Source organism: Pristis pectinata, chromosome 17 (assembly GCF_009764475.1).
Source record: "Pristis pectinata isolate sPriPec2 chromosome 17, sPriPec2.1.pri, whole genome shotgun sequence".
In the NCBI taxonomy this organism is placed as follows: Eukaryota; Metazoa; Chordata; class Chondrichthyes; order Rhinopristiformes; family Pristidae; genus Pristis; species Pristis pectinata.
In genome coordinates, this window is record NC_067421.1 from 9,926,150 (window position 1) to 9,946,876 (window position 20,727).

The 20,727-nt window shown below is 46.9% G+C and overlaps 1 protein-coding gene and 1 pseudogene across 1 annotated transcript in view; both read left to right on the forward strand.

Annotated features, from left to right (window-relative positions):
- LOC127579218 (immunoglobulin lambda-1 light chain-like) overlaps positions 1-20,727 on the forward strand; it is a 50,387-nt gene that overhangs the window by 19,959 nt on the left and 9,701 nt on the right. The gene's annotated exons all lie outside the window — the stretch shown is intronic.
- LOC127579221 (immunoglobulin lambda-1 light chain-like) lies at positions 1,144-19,222 on the forward strand (annotated as a pseudogene).

Consider the following 20,727-nt stretch of genomic DNA (forward strand, 5'->3'; position numbering starts at 1 on the left):
TGCCTTTCGATTACTAACGATGTAGATGGAAAATCAATGTCTCCAATTGTAATAAATGTCTGGAGTTGCAATGAACGTTTCCTGTAATCTTGCCGGTTGCTGTTGTTACAGGGGTAGCGCCGTTTTACACTGTGATCATGATCTTTTCTCTCTGTTGTAGAAATACCTCGCACATGCAAAAAGAGAAATAAGGTGCACTTAATAAAACAGCCTCAACGATGAAGAATTCCGAACAATTTCCAATATTTCTCTCAGAAACTTTATAATATATTGAGGGAAGGAAATATTCGTCAGAAGTCCGAGGGCCATCCGCAGTCATTGCATGTTTGCAGTGATGAATGCGAAGGCGATTGTGCAGGAAATGGTCTTTCCTACTCATGCACATCAGTGACAGATTTACAAAATATATATCAAATATTAATAAAATTAGATATTAATAATATCTATCATTATGGATCACCGCGTAGGTTAAACGTATCGCCCCATTTTGACTTATTTGAAGTGAATTTCAATGAAATATCTTCCGTGGAGGTACTGCTGCTGTTTTTTGGGCAGAGTTCTGCTGCGCGTTCCTGTGGCTCACTAAAACCAGAGCTCTCCAAGAAGCAACACACACACACACACACACACACACACACACACACACACACACACACACACACACACACACACACACACACACACACACACAAGATTGTCAGAACTGTGTCCTAAAACGACAACTGAAATCTTTCTTGCAGACGTCTTTTCTCCCTTTCATGCCTTGCAAAGGCGACCTCTGGGCTGTATGAATTCAAAGATTACGAAAATATATAGATTTAAATCGATAATAAAAAGAGGATACAGGAGACGGTGAATGTGTTAAGATTTCTCTTCATATTTATGGAATCATCAAATGATTCAGAGATATAAATCGTAAACGAAAAATTAATATCTGCCGATTAGATGGGGCATAATTTAACACGACAAGAATCTGGCAGCTTCTGATTGGCGACAAGGAACATTCTGCTTTGACGGATTTGCATAAACAGGACCACGCAGTGACACCTCGTCACAAGATTCGTAAGTGAGCCGGAGAGAAAGTTGAGAAGCCACTTGAGCTGGAAACTGTCGTCCTGTCGGAGCTCCAGTCATTCAATTGCAATGTCTCACTGGATCCGTGTTGTCAGTGCGTTGGCTTTTCTCGCAGTTTGTGAGTATTTTAGTTTCATGAACATTAGATTTCTTGTCTGCACTACTCTTTGGTATCTCGGTAATTTCTGCAATATTTTACCAAATATTAGTACTGTCAATCGTCTTCAATTTTTGTTCTTATAGCGGTCTTTTTTTCAGATTCAATCGCGGAGGTCACAGTAAATCAACCGCCTTCGAAGTCCACCTCTCCGGGACAGAACGTCGAAATCACCTGTACCATGTCTGGCGCCAGCTTAGGGAATGCATGGGTCTCCTGGTACCAGCAGATTCCCTGAAACACTCCCCAGAGTGTGGTATACTATTATTCTCGGAGTAGCGTTTACAGAGGCCCAGGAATTCCAGACCGTTTCTCCGGCTCAGTGTCAGGCAACACTGCGACATTCACGATACCGAAAGTTCAATCGGAGGACGCTGCGGACTATTACTGTGCCATGTGGAGTAACAGCTTAATATTTGGCAAAGGAACGAGGCTGGGCATTGGCACTAAGTAAGATAACTTCATCCAACGTAGCTGTTGGCTCCTGCTAACAACTGCGTGGTTTACAGACTGGCTAAAATTGATTGCTTTTACAACTGATAGTTTTAAAGCAACCCGACTCTTCAGAAGTCTCCCTCACGCCGAGTAATTTGTAAGTTTTTCATAGAAATTACTATTTCTGTATCTGAACCTGGATAAGAGTTCGACCTTTCGTTAGCAAGTGACGAGGCTTCAAAGTTTGATGCTTTTGATGTGGTCCCGGTAGCTCGGCTGGAGGTTGAGTGCATTTGTGATTATTGATCTTCAACATGAACTGTTTTAGTGGTGAATTAATGAACCTGGTATTAATCATGACCGTAAGGTTGGAAATTTATTGAAAAAAACTATTCATGAGGTTTAATTTTACGTCCCCTAAATGGCGTTCACGGCGCGGGTATACATGGACAAAAAAATGCAGATATTCCAAATCTGAGATACAAACATAAATATGTAGGTAGGATGAATTGGCGGATAGAGAAACAAAATTAACGTTTTGACATCGAGGTCCTTCGTCAGAACTGTAAACGAATATGTCAGTTGTCAGCCGATAATCTATCGCAATGCCATTGCTAAATTTGGCGCATTCATTTCCAGTATTCTTACATTTACCCTGAAATGGCCAGTTCAGCAAAACTCGTCATTACATTGCTGATAGATGGTGATTCCCATTGTAGTTAGCCGTAGTCCCCTTTGTAAGAAATGGAATTTCCTTTTGCCGAAAGAGACCACGTTTGGAGCGGCGTCTTCAACGCAACCACATTTTACAGGTTGATTCTAAGTGCAGGGTCGTGTGCCTGTTGTGTAACTCTCCCCTGCAACGCATACCACTGGCTCACTTGATTACACAGTTTCGTGAATTGATTGGAAATCAAAGCTAATTGCTTCTGGTGAGATCTTGAAGAATAGTGAACAATTTTTAAAACAAAACAGAAAGTGAATGAAGAACCGAACAAACCCACTGTGACAGCAGCGATATCAGGGTAATGTGTTTCACTGGTCCAGTTAGGACGGAGGTATTCTCTGTGTGAGCGACTGATGTATTCGCCGTTGCATTGTTTTATATTTAACCCGAGTATAAAATCCGGTTTAAACCATTTAGCGCCTTCGTTAAATTACTGAAGAATCCATAGCGTAGCTTTCTCACTTGACGTTTCAGTGCCCATGCTTATTTTCAATGCGTTCTGTTAAACTAAGCTGATGTTGAGAATAAGACGTGATGCTGTTCGAACTTTAACGCTCTGATATTGAGGTTCCGTCCCACCACACCGCCCCCCCCCAATGAAATCCCATGTTTCTGAACTTCTCATTTCCACATATTTGTTCAATGCCTTCGCTCTCTCTTATTGAATTTCATTGTGCAGGACTTCTGCGACAGGACGTTTCCCGTGTTTCATTTCAATCCACGTCTGCTTGAAACCGCCGTCTGCTTCATGCGAATATGGAAACTACTTTATAATTGTTAAATCACCACAGAGATGGATGGAGTCTGGAATTAACGCATCCACCAGCTCTTAGTTTTGGGAATCCAGTGGGGAAATAAGTTGTGGAAAGAGTTACGAGAAGGACCAAATTTTGAACAACAGAACAAAAACTGCATGTAAAAATTGTTTAACAGAAGTTTAACACCAAATTGTATTATCGCCGTTTTTATCAGTGACTGTCCCCTATTTCCTTCCCAACCCCTCTCTAAGGCTTAATACATTCCGGTTCTTATGAAGACCCTTGATCCGAAACGTCAACCCATTTTCTAGCCCCACCGACGGTGCTTGCGCTGCTGACTGCTTCTAGTATTCTTTTTGTTTCGGATTTTAACATTTATGTACTTTTGCTGCAAAACTTTCCGTTCCATGTGTTGTAACCTTCAATCCTCCCAAGCAGTGAAAAGAGAAGCTTACGCAGTCCTTTTCTGGACACCTTTGCTGGATCATTGCGTCGAGTACTTTTTCAAAAAAGGCATGTAAGTTTAAAGTAGCTACAGTTCTCATTTTCGTGCGGTACAAATCATGTCGGTCTAGCTTGAGTACGATGTGGACACGCCGTCTTAAGATTCCAGGAAGGTTTATTAATGCCCACGAAAGGCAAGCAGTTGCATCTCCTGAGATTTGTGTAAATTGAGGCCAATTGAAACAAAATTCAGAGATAGTTGCCAAAGACTAACTGTATACTGTAGTCCGTTTTGCATCACTCCGCAGTCTGGATCTCTCCCGGTATCCTGTAAGGGAATTATTGATCGGACCCCTTGTCCTGCAATGTTTTAAAGAGTCTGCAGTATGGAAGTGATATTTTGACACTGGTGGATAGTGGCGAACTTTTTATTGTCTGATATTGTCTCATGATGGAATAGTTCTTTGGAAAATTAGAAACGGGATCTGACGTAATCTGCTCAGAATTTCCAGTATTTTCCGTACTCATAGACCAATCTGCCCGCTGTAGTCAGACTCGTGGTTACCCTCAATTTTTTTGCCTTTATTTCAATCAAGGGACCGGAGGGAAAATCAGTCGCATCGCGCAGTTTGCAGAATATGTTTGTATTTGGGACATTGTCGAAATAATCTGCTCTGGAAAGGCGAATGAATGTATTTCCTTGAATAGAGAACATCAGATTCAAGAAACTCGTATATGTGTTGAGATCATTTCCCGAGTAAGATAAAAAAAACAGCATCTATACTGCTGCTACATGAATTTCCCTTAAAGTGTCCATATGGTGATGATCATGATGACTGTATGGAATCCATGGTGTGATGCGGATTGTAATTCTGTGACCACTGAGAGTAGGTGGTTTGTGAATGGTGCTGGTGATGTTCCCTGTTGCAGACAGGAGATAGCGTGCTCTGTCGTTTCTGCATTCGAATCAGTCCGCTGTCTTGGATGACAATTGGTGGTCGATACAACAGTCATTAGCAACTGTTATGGCACTTTTTGTGTGTGATACCAAAAATTCTTCCCTGCCACCCCTCCCCCGCGAACATGTGTGTATATGACCACAGCACGTCGGTTGAAGAGAAGGGGAATGAGGTTTAGATAGAACTCGCCGAAGACATTTTCACTCAGAGGATTGTTGAAATCTCGAATGCTCTGCCGATGAAGAGACTCTCAGAACATTTAAAGTTATTCAGATGAGCATTTGAAATGACATTGGATGAAAGGCCAGAGTACGTGAGCTGGTACGACGATTAACATTCATAGATTCCTGATGTCGGGCGTGGACACATTGAGTCGCAGTCGCGGTTTCAGTGTTTTACGTCTCTACAACACTTTTTCCTGTCCCTTTCACGGGCAATGAGGTCAACTAGCATGTGCCAGTGTTGCACTGGGTGTTTGTCTCTCTCATGATACATAGTGTTGGATGTAACAGAGCCATCTTGTATCAGCAGGAGGACTCTCAGTTACATTTTCCGACCCGTTAGTCATTCACACCTTTCCCAACGTTGAGTCCTTTCCTACTTTTTGATTGAAGGCTGCCAGTAGGATATGCACTCATGCTGAGGTGAGATCTTTTCACCAGTGAAATAAAGAATCAACATGTATAGTGGCTGCTGCTGCTCTCTGAGAGGTGTTGCACGATGAAGATCATATATATTGTGTCTCAAAATAGTTCACATCCACGGTGTTCTTTTGGAAACAGCTCTTCAACCACTATAGAGTGAAAGGTCATGGCTGTCATGTGACACCATCGAATACAGGTCGAAAGCGACACCACTGTCAATCAAGATCTGGCTCTACCCACTGATTAGCACACACTGTTGACCATTGGTTCCCGTGCACACATCCTGTACCCGGCCATGACCTATTGGATTTGTTGAATTACCTGAGCTAGCTGGAGCCATCTCTCCAGCACTATAAAGAATGCCACATGTGCGTGGCTCAATCTCTTTTTGATTGCTGCCGGGGTCGAAACGACGCCGAGGGATCACTGGTAATACCCGATGCTTGTCATGAGTCAGGGTGTTCAGGCACCGTCTTGCATTTTTCCCTGATCGTTTGTAACTAGTTCACTCTGTGTGTGTGTGTGTGTGTGTGTTTGTGTGGGCGCGTGTGCAATTCACCCCCGTTTTGGCTCCCCTCACGTTTCGCGATCACCCGAGTGTGTGTGTGTGTGTGTGTGTGTGTGTGTGTGTGTGTGTGAGTGTGCATCGGTTCCCGTTAATTCTATTCCGGAGTTATCTTTGTAAATAAATTCCCTTTTTAAAATACATTCTGTGTCCGGAGTCCTCTGCCTTTGAGACCCGAACGAAACATTTCTCACAACAATTGATGCTGCAAGCAGGGTCTTAAAGTTCTTGGCTGGACACAGAAGAGGGTAGGATGTTCTAGAACAGGAGAAAGAAGGAAAGTGCAGGCAGTGAGGAGAGGATTCCCGGGTGGACGGACGGGAGTGAGGGATTTAGCAGCTTGGCCAGTCTGCTGGCAGACGACGGTAAGCCAGTGGACCGGACTGAACAGTTAGATCCACGTGGTAATAAACTGGGCCACCAGGTGGTTACCGTCCTCCAGAAATCGGGGTTCCCCAGAGCCAAACGGAGTCAAAGGCGTGCCTTGTTGCTCCTGGCATCCCTCCTGAGGCGCCAGGTTAAGATTACTAGCCAGTTGCAGAATATATGTCTGCAGAGGGAAAAGGAGATCAAGACCCTCCGGCAGCGATGCAACACGCTGCAGGAAGCAGTTCAGATTGCCCATAACAGTGCCAACAACCTCGAGGCCAGGGGTATCAAGGTCGCCTGCCGGCTAATTCAAGTACAGCAGGCACAAGCCACCCGCAGCTCTGGCTGGCAACCAGACCCGTTTAACATTGGAGCCTTGGTCCAGCGCGGCGACAAGCTGGATGCATGACTGGGCTCTGGGGACATCTGGATGGACAATGATGAGGAGGGGGTACCCAAAGAGCACGAGCCCCATCACACCCGACCCCCGCCCTACACACTCGAGCCCCTGCAGGCTCGACCCGTCACCACGCGGTCCCAGATCCGCCACCGAAGCGGAGTCAGGATGGGACCCCTTCAGGGGAAAGTGTTCACGGTCCCTCCGAGGCCATGGAGACCCGGGACCTCTCCGTTAAGGAGCTTACCTAGCTGGTAGATCAGTACCGCCAGCAGCTGGGCGAACAGACGGACGCGTGGCTGCTGGAGCTTTGGGATGAGGGGCTCCCAACGTGAGCCTCTCTCACCAGGAAGCGAGAGCCCTGGGGAGCTTGGAGGACCAACAGAGCATTAATAACCGCCTGTGGTCACCACCAGGAGGGATCGGGAACACCGCTACCCTTTGGGATCGGGTAGCGGCCGCCGTGAGGTTCCGGTACCTTACATTCCTCGTGTGGGATCTAGACGGATGACCATAGTGGAGCACAGTCAGTTGGGCACCAGGGTCATCAGGGAATGGGCATTAGTGACCAGCATTTACACGGGGATGGGCGACCTCGAGCTGTTAGAGAACACCACTGTGACCAGTGCGCTAGCAGGGTACCTGGTCGCCACTGCGCACCCTGACCTGAGGCCAGAGGTCCTGCCCTTCATGTGACCGGCTAGCTGGAAGACCATACGGGAAGACATCACTCTCCTGTAGGGGCTAGAATATATGCATCAGGGGGCATCCACACAGGTTCGTAGAGCGGAGACGAGGGCTGGAGACACCGCTCCTCATCTCTGGCGCAAGCAGCTGTATCTGGGCCTGTCGTGCGCAGGGTTGGAGCGCGCTAGCACTGATAGGGTCCCGACCTCCGCTCTTCACACACGAAAGAAGGAGCTCTGTGGGGGAATGCCCGGCCGAGGGAAACCCTACGACTACCCCCGGTCCAAGTCCAACACAGGGGGCGCCCCCAACCGCCGGACCAAGTGGGCTGTCCCTGTAGACACCGATATGGCCTCCACCCTTCCCCCACCTGAAACAGCCTTCCCTGACCTCCGGGCCCAGCCCTGGGACCTGTTGCGACAGGAGATGTCCCATTTCCGCCAGCAGGAACCCTCGCCCACGGGGTGGCAGCCCCCCACGCCGCTCCCATAGGATGAAGGCCATGGGCCCCAGAGCGTCTGCTCCATATCCTCCCATTCCAGGGGGACCTGAGGCCACACATACCCATAGCAGTACACTGGGGAAAGGGGAATGTGCAGAGGTGGATGGCACTTGTCGACACGGATGCCCAGCACACCATCGTCCCGGGGAATCCCGCTGCGTGGAAGTGGGCTCAAATGCAGATAGAGGGGCTGGGTGGTTCCCATTTGCCCGCAAAGGAGGCCATCGGGAACCAACTTTCCCGAACTGTGACTGTTTTAATCGCAGACTCCATGGAATGCATACTGGGGATTAACGTCTTAAACGGACAGTACCTGCACACCAACCGTGGCAAGTTCACCTTTGGAGTCGCCCGGTCTATAGTGGTAGTCGAGGCGGCCAAGTGGGAACTGGTCGTTGTACCCCCTCCCTCCAAGTTCGTTTGCAGTCGGCAGTATAGCGTGCTGGGGGGGGGGGGGCACCAAGACATCACAGAGGCTATCCGAGCCCTGTTGCGGGAGGGAATCATCAGACCGGCAGCCTCCCCTTCCAATCGCCCTGCCTGGCCCGTTCGCAAAAAGAACGGGATGTGGCACATGTCGGTGGACTACCGACACTTGAACAAGGATGACCCCCCCCCCCACCCCCGCGACCGGGGTACCCGACATCATTACTTTGGTGGAAAATATCGCAGGGCGCCCAAACAAACCATTGTATGCCATTGTAGATCTGGCTAATGCATTCTTCTCCATCCCCCTCCACCATACCTCCCAGGACCAATTCGCATTCACCTGGGACAGGAGACAATACACATTCCAACGTCTGCCACAAGGTTATATCCACAGCCCCACGATATGCCATGGGTTAATCTCCTGGGAATGAAAGACATTCACCTCCCTCCAGTGGTGTCAGTCACCCATTATATAGACGACGTACTTTCACAGGGGCCCTTGGAGGCTATTGTCTCAGAGGCCCTTGATATGTTAACATCCTTCCTCAGAGAGCGGGGCTGGGCCATTAATATGGAAAAGGTACAAGGCCCAGCCCAGAATGTATTGTTCTTTGGAATCCAATGGCACGCAGGCAGGAGGGACATCTCTGAAACTGCATGGAACAAAATTTTAAACTTTGTTGACCCCACTAACAAGACGGACACCCAGAGTTTCGTGGGCCTCCTTGGCTATTGGCGACAACACATACCTCACCTCACCATACTTCTGAGACCCCTTGAAGCAACCAAACAGGCAGTGAACCAAGCCATGCCTCTCGCCCTCCCGCCAGGAAGGTGTCCCCTTTGAATTACAGGTCTCCACTAGTGAGTCAGTGGCCGAGTGGAGCCTCTGGCAGAAGGTCCAGGGGCACAGAGTCCCACTTGGCTTCTGGGCCATGTCACTGCCTGAGGCTGCCAACCACTACAGCTCCTTCGAGCGCCAGCTGCTGGCCTGCTACCTGGCGCTCCTCGCAACTGAGCCCCAAATCAGTGCCGACCCCGTGGTCCTTCGCCACAATCTGCCCCTAATGCGTTGGGTCAAGTCCCCCCTACTCCACACACAAAGAGGGCCTAGCCCAGAAGTCCTCGATAGTGAAGTGGAAGTGGTACATCGCGGTCCGGACTGAACCCGGTCCTGAAGGGGTCAGCCACCTCCACGAACAGGTCACGTCCTTACCCCAGTCCCAGGACCAACCCCCGGACATACCTGAGATACAGCCCTCCCCCCGTGTCCTGGGGCCAACCCTTCGACTCCCTCGATCCCGAACACAAACTGCACTCCTGGTTCACAGACGGCTCCAGCAGCTGGAAAAATGGGGAACAGCATTGCAAAACGGTGGCACTTCAACCCGCCACGAGGAAAACACTAACAAAAGAGGGAGCGGGAAGGTCCAGTTAATTGGCTGAACTAGCGGCGGTAGCACTCACCTTACACAACACCACTGGGCCAGTCTACATCTATACCGACTTCCAGGCAATAGCCAACGTTATGGTGAAATTGATGGCACGGTGGCACGAAACGGGGTGAAAACTTCACGGACGTCCCCTATGGGGACAGGAACACTGGAGCTTTATTGGGGATCAAGCTGCCCGAAGACAGATTTCAGTCCACCATGTGGAAATCCAGATGAACAAAAATAACCAGGAGGCCATACATAATGCCGCTGTGGACCAGGCTGCCCAGATATGCTGCTCTACTTTCTCCCCAGAGGAACCTGACCTCAGCGCCCTAGCCGCATGGGCACTCCGCAAGAGTGGTCACCTCGGGGCTGATGGTACGTGGTGCTGGTCAGAGCAGTTCGGGTTCGCCTTCACAGTGGATCAGTGCAAGACCACTGTCGTAAACTGCCCAACCTGCCTCCACGTAGAACTATGGGGCTGGCAGGTGGGGCCACCAAGTCACATTCTCCACAGCATGGGGTAGGTCACGTGTGGCAAATAGACTATATTGGACTGCTCCCACGCCACAATAAAAAACAATGCTCCCTGGTGATGGTGGACACATACTAGGGTGTCCTGATTGTGGTGACCTGTGAGAGGGCTAACCAGAACAGCACCATAAAAGGATTGAGGTACCTCTCCGCCATCTGTGAAGTCCCATAGGAGGTACAATCGGATCAGGGCTGACATGTCACAGGGGCTAAGGTACAAAACTGGGCGGCGGAGGCGGGGATCTTGTGGCTGTTCCAAATCTTCTACCATCCCCAGGCATCAGGCCTGATAGAAAGAATGAACGGCCTGCTGAAATAAACGATACGCACGCTGACGCCATCCCACACATGGCAGGTCTGATCAAGCGTGCTGCAACAGGCTGTCAACCAGCTCAATACACGGCCCACTGGCCAAGGGGGGTCCGCATTATCCCGCGATCTGGCACACTCCCCACCAACCCGACTTGCGAGATCCCAAACCCCCACCCCCCCCAACCCGAGACCGAGGACTCCGGGATAGTGTGGGTCCGACAGCCACAATGTCCCCCTCAAAAGGGAGAAGTTGTTGTGCATGGTCCCGGGGACACCCGTTGGGTCGCGATTCTGGATCGGAATAACTTATCCTGCTTTCGTACCCAACACCTGACCCGCTGAGAATGAATTTGTTCCTCAACCCACCCCCCCACCCCAACAGGATCATGGCACTATTCCAGTCACTCCTTCTGCTCACTGCGATAATTGGCATTGGAACGCCTGCTAACATCTTCCTTCGCATCGCATATGAATTCGCCAACAGCTCCAAACCAATCAGACTGCTGGATTTGTGTCCGAACCCCAGCACATGCTGGTGAAGCTCTCCCATTTACAGCGATTCCCCTCGATGACCTCCAAATGAACTGCTCACATAGACTTTTTGCGCCTGTTGGGTTGGGTATACAGGTTTGGGGGGACCAGATGGTCGTCCCCCAACACTCCCCTTGCCACCACAGGACATTCCTTCCAGTGATTCCCGATAGGGTGGGTGTTTCAGGAGCTGGTATTTCCCTTCCTACAATTTGACCTCCACCTGAGTCCCGACCCTCAGAGTCATCCTGCAGCCACTGAGTAAGCCGAGTGAATGCTGGTGCAGACTCCAGAACGACCGCAGTTCCACCTTTTCAGTTGGCCATAGTGACTGCGAGCGCAACTGGTACCCAGGGGCCTCAGTGACCACCGCCGGCGGTGTTGCTAAGATGGGGGCTCCCTGGACTGTGAACGGGCCCGCTGGGTCTGGGGGCACTGTGCCTACTCGTGGCTCCCCACGAGCTGGTACGGTTGCTGTTTCCCAGCGTTTGTGGTCTCCTATATCCATGCACATGATGACCTGGGGGAGCACCCAGCATACAGCAGCCACCGGGACAAAAGAGCCATTACGGAAGTGGAGAGGTTCTGGATGATAGCCTTTCCCACGTATAGCATGGCCCAACGGTCCCGAGAAGTCATCCGGATTTTCAGCGTGCTCCAGACAATGGCGGACGAAACGAAAATGTCACTGCAACGTATCAGGGATGTCCTGACGAGGACAGCAGCGGAGCTGGCTGCCGTCAGGCTGGTAGCTCTTCAGAATAGATGGCCTTGGACCACCTACTCGCTGCAGACAGTGGCACCTGTGCAGTAGTCTGAAAAAAGTGCTGTACCTTTATCCCAGATGAGTCCATCAACATCACCAACCTGGCTGCTCCCATTCGGGACTCGGTGGCTAAAATTCAAAAAGCAAGGGACCAGCTCCTTAAGCACGACACCTCGTGGGAAAACTGGTGGCTGTTTGGTTCTCTGGGGCGATAGTGGGCAACTATCGTCCACTGGGCGACCACCCTCGTTTTAGTTGTAATAGCTATCTGTATTTTGTGCTGAGCTTGTCGGATTATTAGAACCACTTCTGCCTTCCATTACTACCGTACACTAACGTATTTGTTAGCTTATTTATAGCTATTCTCATGATTGGCCAGTGGTGTAACTTTCGAGTCGTGGAATGTAGTGTGAAAGATCATGGCTGTCATGTGACACCATCGAGTACTGGTGAAAAGCGACATCACTGTCAATCAAGGTCTGGCTCCACCCACTCATTATAGCGCACACTCTTGACCATTGGTTCCCGTGCACACATCTTGTACCTGGCCATGACCTATTGGACCTGTCCAATTACCTGAGCTAGCTCCAGACAGCTCTCCAGCACTAAAAAGAATGCCACTATGCCACATATGGGTGGCTCTTTCTCTTTTTGATTGCTGCCGGGGTCGAAACCACGCTGAGGGACCACTGGTAAGAGTCTGCGCTTCCACAGCGGCGGTCCAGGAGCATCTTAAGTTGATTCCCAGTACCGTAGAGCCCATACTTCTCATGAGTCAGGGGTTCAGGCACCGTATTGCGTTTTCCTTGATCGTTTGTAACTAGTTCACTGTGTGTGTCTGTGTGTGCGCGCTCGCACACACACATGCACTTCCCCCGTTGTGACTCGCCTCACGTTTCGCGATCACCCGAGTGCGTGTGTGTGAGTGCATCCATTCCCGTTCATTCTGTTCCCGCGTTTGTCTTTGTAAATAAATTCCTATTTTTAAAAATAATGGACTGTGTCCGGAGTCCTCTGCCTTTGACACCGAAAGAACATTTTCTCACAACAACCACTGAGAAAATGCGTTTGGGAGGATTATGGTGATGACATTCCGTTTGGCAGACAGCAACGGGACTACGCTGTCGGTTGTGGAAATGGATTTATCTCCTTTTCTTGAATGACAGGCCGAGGTCGGTTGAGCAGTGATTGGCAACTGTAATGCCAAGTATTTTGTGCGTGATCGTGAAATGTCTTTTCCTTTGCCATGCGCACACGAACAGGTTGCATAAATTGAAGGCAGGGTGTAAGGAATTGAGAGGAAATTTGAGGAAGATTTTTCCCGCAGAGGATAGTTGAAATCTGCATTACACTGCTGAAGTGCTGGTGCATTTAACATTGAACAGGTATTTAGATGAGCACTTCAAATACCATGACATGGAAGGACATAATACGAGTATTGGGAAATGGGATTTTTATAATTATATACCTGATGGTTTTCGTGACACAGTGGGCTGAAAGGACTGTTTCAGTTCTGTCTGATAATACAGCATCCCTGCTATCCATTGACCTGACAATGAGATCATCGGGCTGGTGCAAGTGCCTCAATTGTGGGTTGTTGCACTGATATCTTGCTCTTGCCTTTCTGATGAAATACGGTGTTTGGCAGGTTTACCTTCCATCGGGAGGAGACATACGTGGCGGAATTCTTTCGACTCCTTCCTTGCCATTCACACCTTTTCAATGTTTATGTCCCTTCCGATTGCGGGATTGAAGTGTTCTAAGAGGAGATACATTAGTGATGGAACCCAAAGTACAACCAAACCGATGGACAGTAACAGGCCCGTGGGTCAGACTGTTCTGGTAGCTCACCCCGTCCAGCTGTATGTGGAAATTTAAAAATATACAGCTATTTTGGCATCCAGAATTTAAGTTAAAAACACTGATGTGGCGAGGAGAGTAAAAATAAAACGTAGTGTCAGCAAATAATTCACTCAAAAACCAGTGATGCTGCCATTTGATATTTAAAATCTATAACATTTAATTCATCTTATGATATGCGCTGGCCACAACGCATTAATCATCCTATGTTAATTTAAGACTTCTTTCCGGAGTTATCATTTTGATATTATTTCCGTTGCTATCAGTGCCTGTAAGGACTCGGCGAATATCTCTCTTCCTGAAATGGTCACGCTGGTGCAGCCATGTCAAGATCACAGCTCAGATATATTTTACAATGTCTCAGGCTGCAGTCTCCAGACCATTCACACGTTTGTTTGCCTTTCAATCGCAGGATGGCAACAGAAAATGAATGTCTCCAATTGATATTTATGTCTGAAATTGCATGAAATGTTTCCTGCAATCTCTGCCGTTGCTCTCGTTGCAGAGGCAGCGCCGATTAACTCTGTGATCTTCTGCTGTTCTCTCTGGACGGTGGAAATGGATCTCGCGCGCGAACACCCACACACCCAGAGAAACACACATACGCAGACGCAGACAGACACAGACAGACACAGACAGACAGACAGACAGACAGACAGACAGACAGACAGACAGACACACACACACACACACACACACACACACACACACACACACACACACACACACACACACACACAGAGTCAGAACCCTGCTAATATCTTTCTTCCGGTCTGAAATATTCACACTGGTGCAGCCATGTCAAACCCCCAACACAGTAAAAGCGATGTATCAGACTGCAGTCTCCAGACTATTCACACGTCTGTCTCTCTGCCTTTCAAGCACGAACGATATAAATGGGAAATCAATGTCTCCAATGGAAATCTCTGGACTTGCATTAAAGCTTTTCTTGCAAACTTCCCGTTACTCCAGTTAAAGTGGCAGCCCAGTTTTCCTCTGTCATCTTCGTCTGGTTTCTGAGGATGGAAGAAATGTCTTACACATACTGACAAATCCTTAATCCTCTTAATAGGACATAGCTTTAACGAAGAAGAATCTCGAACAATTTTCATGTATGACGTTTGGAACTTTTCTGGTTTATGGTCACACGTTTATCTGCCTTTCGACTACTAACGATGTAAATGGAAAATCAATGTCTCCAATTGATATGAATGTCTGGAGTTGCAATGAACGTTTCCTATAATCCTGCTCGTTGCTCTTGTCACAAAGGCAGCGCCGTTTCACCTTGTGATCATGATCTGTTCTCTCTGGATGGCAGAAATACCTCGCACAGACGAACAAGTACTAAAGTACTCTTAATAGGACATAGCCTCAAATAGGAAGAATTCCGAACAATTTCCAAGTATGACTTTCGGAACCTTTATGGTTCATTGAGGGAAGGAGACATTCGTCAGAAATGCGAGGACGATGCTCAGTCATTACATGTTTGCCGTCATGAATACGAGGGCGATTGTGCATGCAATGGTCTTTCCTGCATTTGCACATCAGCGACTGATGCTATTTTAAATTGACAAATATTTTATCAAATATCAATGAAATTGGTTATCAATAATATCTATTATTATAGATAAACGTGTATGTTACATGTATCGCCTCATTTTGACTTCATTGAAGTGAATTTCAATAGCATTTCTTCTCTGCAGGTGCTGCTGCTGTTCTTTGGGTAAGGACCTGCTGTGCATTCCTGTGGCTCACCAAAAGCAGAGAACTCAACCAAGCATCACACACACACACACACACACACACACACACACACACACACACACACACACACACACACACACACACACACACACACACACACACACACACAAGATTGTCAGAACTGTTTCCTTCAACGGCAACTGAAAACTTTCCTGCAGTCATGTTTTAATCCCTTTCGTGTATTCCAACGGTGACCTCTGGGCAGTGTGAATTCAAAGATTACGAAAATATATAGAATTAAATTGATAATAAAAAGAAGGCACAGAAGACGGTGAATGCTGTTAAGATTTCTCTTCATACTTAAGAAAACATCAAAGGATGCAAAGATACAAAACGCAAAGGAAAAATCCATATCTGCCGAATCGATGGGGAATAATTTAACACAGCAATATTCTGTCAATTTCTGATTGGCGAAAAGAAACATTCTGATTTGACTTATTTGCATAAACAGGACCACGCAGTGACACCTCGTAACACGATTCATAAGTGAGCCGGAGAGAAAGTTGAGAAGCCACTTCACCTGGAAACTGTCGCCCTGTCGGAGCTCCAGTCATTAAACTGCAATGTCTCACTGGATCCGGGTTGTCAGTACGTTGGCGCTTTTCGCAGATTGTGAGTATTTTGGTGTCATCAACATTAGATTTCTTGTCTGCACTACTCTTTGGTATCATTGTCGGTAATTGCTGCTACATTTTACCAAATATTATAACTGTCAATCGACTTCATTTTTTTCTGATATCCATCTTTTTTTCAGATTCAAACGCGGAGGTCACAGTAAATCAACCGCCTTCGAAGTCCACCTCTCCTGGACAGAAAGTCCAAATCACCTGTACCATGTCTGGTGCAAGTTTAGGGGGTGGCGGTGTGTCCTGGTACCAGCAGATTCCCGGAAACACTCCCCGGACTGTGGTATACTATTATTCCGGAAGTAGGGTTTACAGAGACCCGGGAATTCCAGGCCGTTTGTCCGGCTCAGTGTCAGGCACCACTGCGACATTAACAATATCGAAAGTTCACTCGGAGAACGCTGTGGACTATTACTGTGCCATGTGGAATGGCCGCATGATATTTGGTAAAGGAACGAGGCTGGGCATTGGCAGTATGTAAAATAACTTAATGCAACGTTGCTGTTGGTTCCTGCTTAAAACATGCGTGGTTTAGAGATTGGCTAAAATTGATTGCTTTTCCAACTAATATTTTTAAAACAATCCAACTCTTCAGAAGCCTCCCTCACGCCCAGAGTCACTTCTATGTTTTTCATAGAAATTACTGTTTTTGTATCTAAACCTGGATAGGAGTTCGACTCCTCGTTAGAGAGTGACGAGGCTTTAACGTTCAATGCTTTTGTTGGGGTCCCGGTGGCTCGGCTGGTGGTTGAGTGCATTTGTGATTATTGATCTTCAACATGAACTGTTTTCGTGGTGAATTCATGAACCTGGTATTAATCATGACCGTAAGGTTGGAATTTTATAAAACAATTCGTGAGGTTTAATTTTACGTCCCCGAAATGGCGTTCACGGCGAGGGTGTAAATGGATATAATAATGCAGATATTGAAAATCTGAGATATTAACAGAAATATGTAGGTAGGATGAATTGGCGGATAGAGAAACAAAATTAAAGTTTGAGGTCGAAGTCCTTCGTTAGAACTGTAAATGGATATGTTAGCTGTCAGCCGATAATCTGTCGCAATGGCTTTGCTATATTTGGCGCATTCATTTCCAGTATTCTTACATTTACCCTGGAATAGCCAGTTCGGCAAAACTCGTCATTACTTTGCGTCCTTGCTGATCGATGGTGATTCCCATTGTAGTTAGCCGTCGTCCCCTTTGTAAGGAATGGAGTTTCCTTTTGCCGAAAGAGACCACGTTTGGAGCGGCGTCTTCAACGCAACCACATTTTACAGGTTGATTCTAAGTGCAGGGTCGTGTGCCTTTGCTGTAACTCTCCCCTGCAACGCAGACCTCTGGCTCACTTGATTCCACGGTTTCGTGAATTGATTGGAATTCAAAGCTAATTTACTCTAGTGAGATCTCGAAGAATATTGAACAATTTTTAAAATAAAACAGAATGTGACTGAAGAAACGAACAAACCCACTGTGGCAGCAGCAATATCAGGGTAATCTGTTTCACGGGTCCAGTTAGGACCGAGGTATTCCCTGGGTGAGCGACTGATGTGTTAGCCGTCGTTTTGTTTTATATTTAACCTGAGTATAAAATTCGGTTTAAACCATTTAGCGGCTTTGTTAAATTACTGAAGAATTCCATAGCGTCGGTTTCTCTCTTTGACGTTTCAGAGCCCATGCTTATCCTCAGTGCTCTCTGTTAAACTAAACTAGCGTCGAGAATAAGACCTGATGCCTTTCGAACTTTAACCTCTGATATTCAGGTTATGTCCGCCCAAGTGAAATCCCATGTTTCTGAACATCTCATTTCCACATATTTGTTTAATTGCTTCGCTCTCGCTTATTGAATTTCATTGACGTTTCCTGCGTTTCATCTCAATCCACGTCTTTCTAAAACCGCCGTCTGCTTAATGCGAATGTAGAAACTACTTTATAATTATTAAATCACCTCAAATATGGGATAGAGTGTGCAACAAACGCACCCTGAGGATTCACGTTTGGGAATCTGGTAGTGACATATCCAGTAGTGAAATAAGTTGTGGAAAGAATTGCGAAAAGGACAAAAATTTGAACAACAGAACAAAACCTGCCTGTAAAAATTGCTCAACAGGAGTTGAAAACCAAATTGTATTATCTCCGTTTTGATCAGAGACTATCCTTCCGTTTCCTCCCTAATCCATCTCTGCAGCTTAATACATTCCGGTTCTTCTCAGGACCCTTGATCTGTAACGACAACCTCATTTCTAGCCCCACAGATGCTGACTGCGCTGCTGACTGCTATTGTATTCTTTTTGTTCGGATTTTAACATTTATATACTCTTGATGCAAGAATTTCCGTTCGATGTGTTGTAACAGTCACCCGACCGTCTCCTCTCAAATAGAGAAAATAGAAGGTTACGCGGTTTTTCTCTGGACACCTTTGCTGGATCATTGAGTTGAGTACTTTTTCAAAACAGCATATACGTTTAAAGTAGCTACAGTTCTCATATTCATGCGGTACAAATCATGTCGGTCTATATTGAGTACGATGTGAGCACGCCGTCTTAAGATTACAGGACGGTTTCTTAATGCCTACGAGAGTCAAGCAGTTCCATCTCCTGAGATTTGTGTAAATTGAGGGCAATTGAAACAAAATTCGGCGACAGTTGCCAAAGACTGACTATATACTCTAGTCCGTTTTGCATTACTCTGCAGTCTGGATCTCTCCCAGTATCATGGAAGGGAATTTTTGACTGGACACCTCGTCCTGTAATATTTTAAAGAGTCTATAGTATGGATGTGATATTTTGACAGTTGTAGATAGTGGCGATCTCGTTATTGAATTGAATGGACAGGTGGAAACGAGATGTATTTTGAAGTTACATCATGCTTCAAGTGAAGGAATTCCGGACTCTAACTAAACCTTCAACTTTTATTTCAAACAGATCCCCGTGTACCCACAGTGTCTCTACTCCCACCTTCAGCGGCGGAGGTCACGGGGAAGGGAACTGCGACCCTGGTGTGTTTGGTGAACGGGTTTAATCCGGGCGCCGTGGACATTGACTGGACTGTGGACGGCAGTGCGAGAAGGGATGGTGTTGAGATCAGCCGCATCCAGCAGGAGACGGACAACACGTTCAGTGCGAGAAGTTACCTGACTCTTCCAGCCTCTGACTGGAACTCACACGAGCTTTACTCCTGTGTGGTTAAACACGAGACTCAGGCAAACCCGATTAAGGCAAACATCGCGAGATCTGGTTGTATCTGATGTCTGATGCCTGTGAGCTGAGCTGACAACGTTTGTTTATCACTTTTAGTTCCTTTGCTGTGGCAAAGGGGTAGAAATGTGTTAGATTTCGAAGTTTAATAACGTAAAAGCCTCTGAAGTTGAAACATTGATTTTAATGACCTGTTCACTTTAAATGCAGTCGAGAGATTGTCGCTGTTGATTTAAGCCTCAAGACGAAATAATCTTCCTTTTGTGCATTCAATAACGTTAGCGAAAGACGCTGATATTGCTATTGTACCCGAGGTATTGTTTGTAGCCGTTGAATAAAATTATTGAACTGATTTCAAATGGAATGCTCTTTCTATTGAATAATTCCTGATCCAAATGGTGATGACCTAAGATGGTTTGTGTTGCCTCTTAGTTTTGCGCTTTCGACTCTAACTTTCGCTAAGTTTGCATCATTTATCACAATGGTAGAACAGGTGAGAGCCGACACCAGTTGTCAGGTTGTTCAGTGCGCTCAGCGGGAAGTGCAAGAATGCAGCAAAGGCAGTTGTTGAAGTCAAATCGTGCTGAACGCCGATCTGATATTCACCCTGCCAAGGTTTTCTGCGTTAACCCCGCAGAACACCGTTTGAATCCTGCTCGGCAAACTTCGGCTAGGAACCAAAAAGAATCCCAAATATAAATAAAAAAATACTGTAAAGACTTTGCGCGTCAGGCGTCATCTGTGGAGAGTCGACGTTTCAGATCGATAACCTTTCAGGAGATCATCACTACTACCACCAACTGCTGCACAGGTCCCTGTGTGTTTGTTGTTTATTGAATATGACGTTAGGGAGGGTGCTCTATTACGTTTGACATAGAAGCTAATAATGTGTGGACTTGGAAATTTACCGGATTTGTCCAGGAGCCTCTATTCATTTCGAAAAGAATATCAGGAATCCACAGATTGATAAACAACCACCCATCCTCAACCTCTTATTCTACAGGGGCGTCACAATAACACTGAATAATGCACTTTGTTCCAACGTTTCGCCTGTTCCAAATAAAGAGGATTGGCATTAGCACACCAGCCACAGAGTTCGGATGGGTGTAGAATTGATTCACAGCGGTAACATATATCAGTAAGGCAACAATGACACTGTCAATGAAACTTGAACAATTTCTCCAGAAAAAACTCGTTGAGTGCTGGATAACGCCATATAAATCACATGCATGAAATCTCTCCCAGTTACTAGCAGCCGTCGGTCGCCTAGCATGACTGGCGGAAAGTAAATATAATTATCCCTACTCTGTCTTGCTAGAGCAGGAAATATGATTGAGAGGAAAAGAAAGAAATGTAGAAATCCAGAGATGCACGTGCACACGAACAGACAGTCAGATGGATGGATAGAGAGAGAGAGATAGAGATAGAGGGAGAGAGAGGAGCGAAGGGGTGAGCGAGATGGCGAAGATGAATTAGAGAGCTATATGTCATAGAAAGAGGAGAACAGCCATGAGTCTCCTATTTGCTGTCAGAAATAGTTATTCATTTTGTCCCA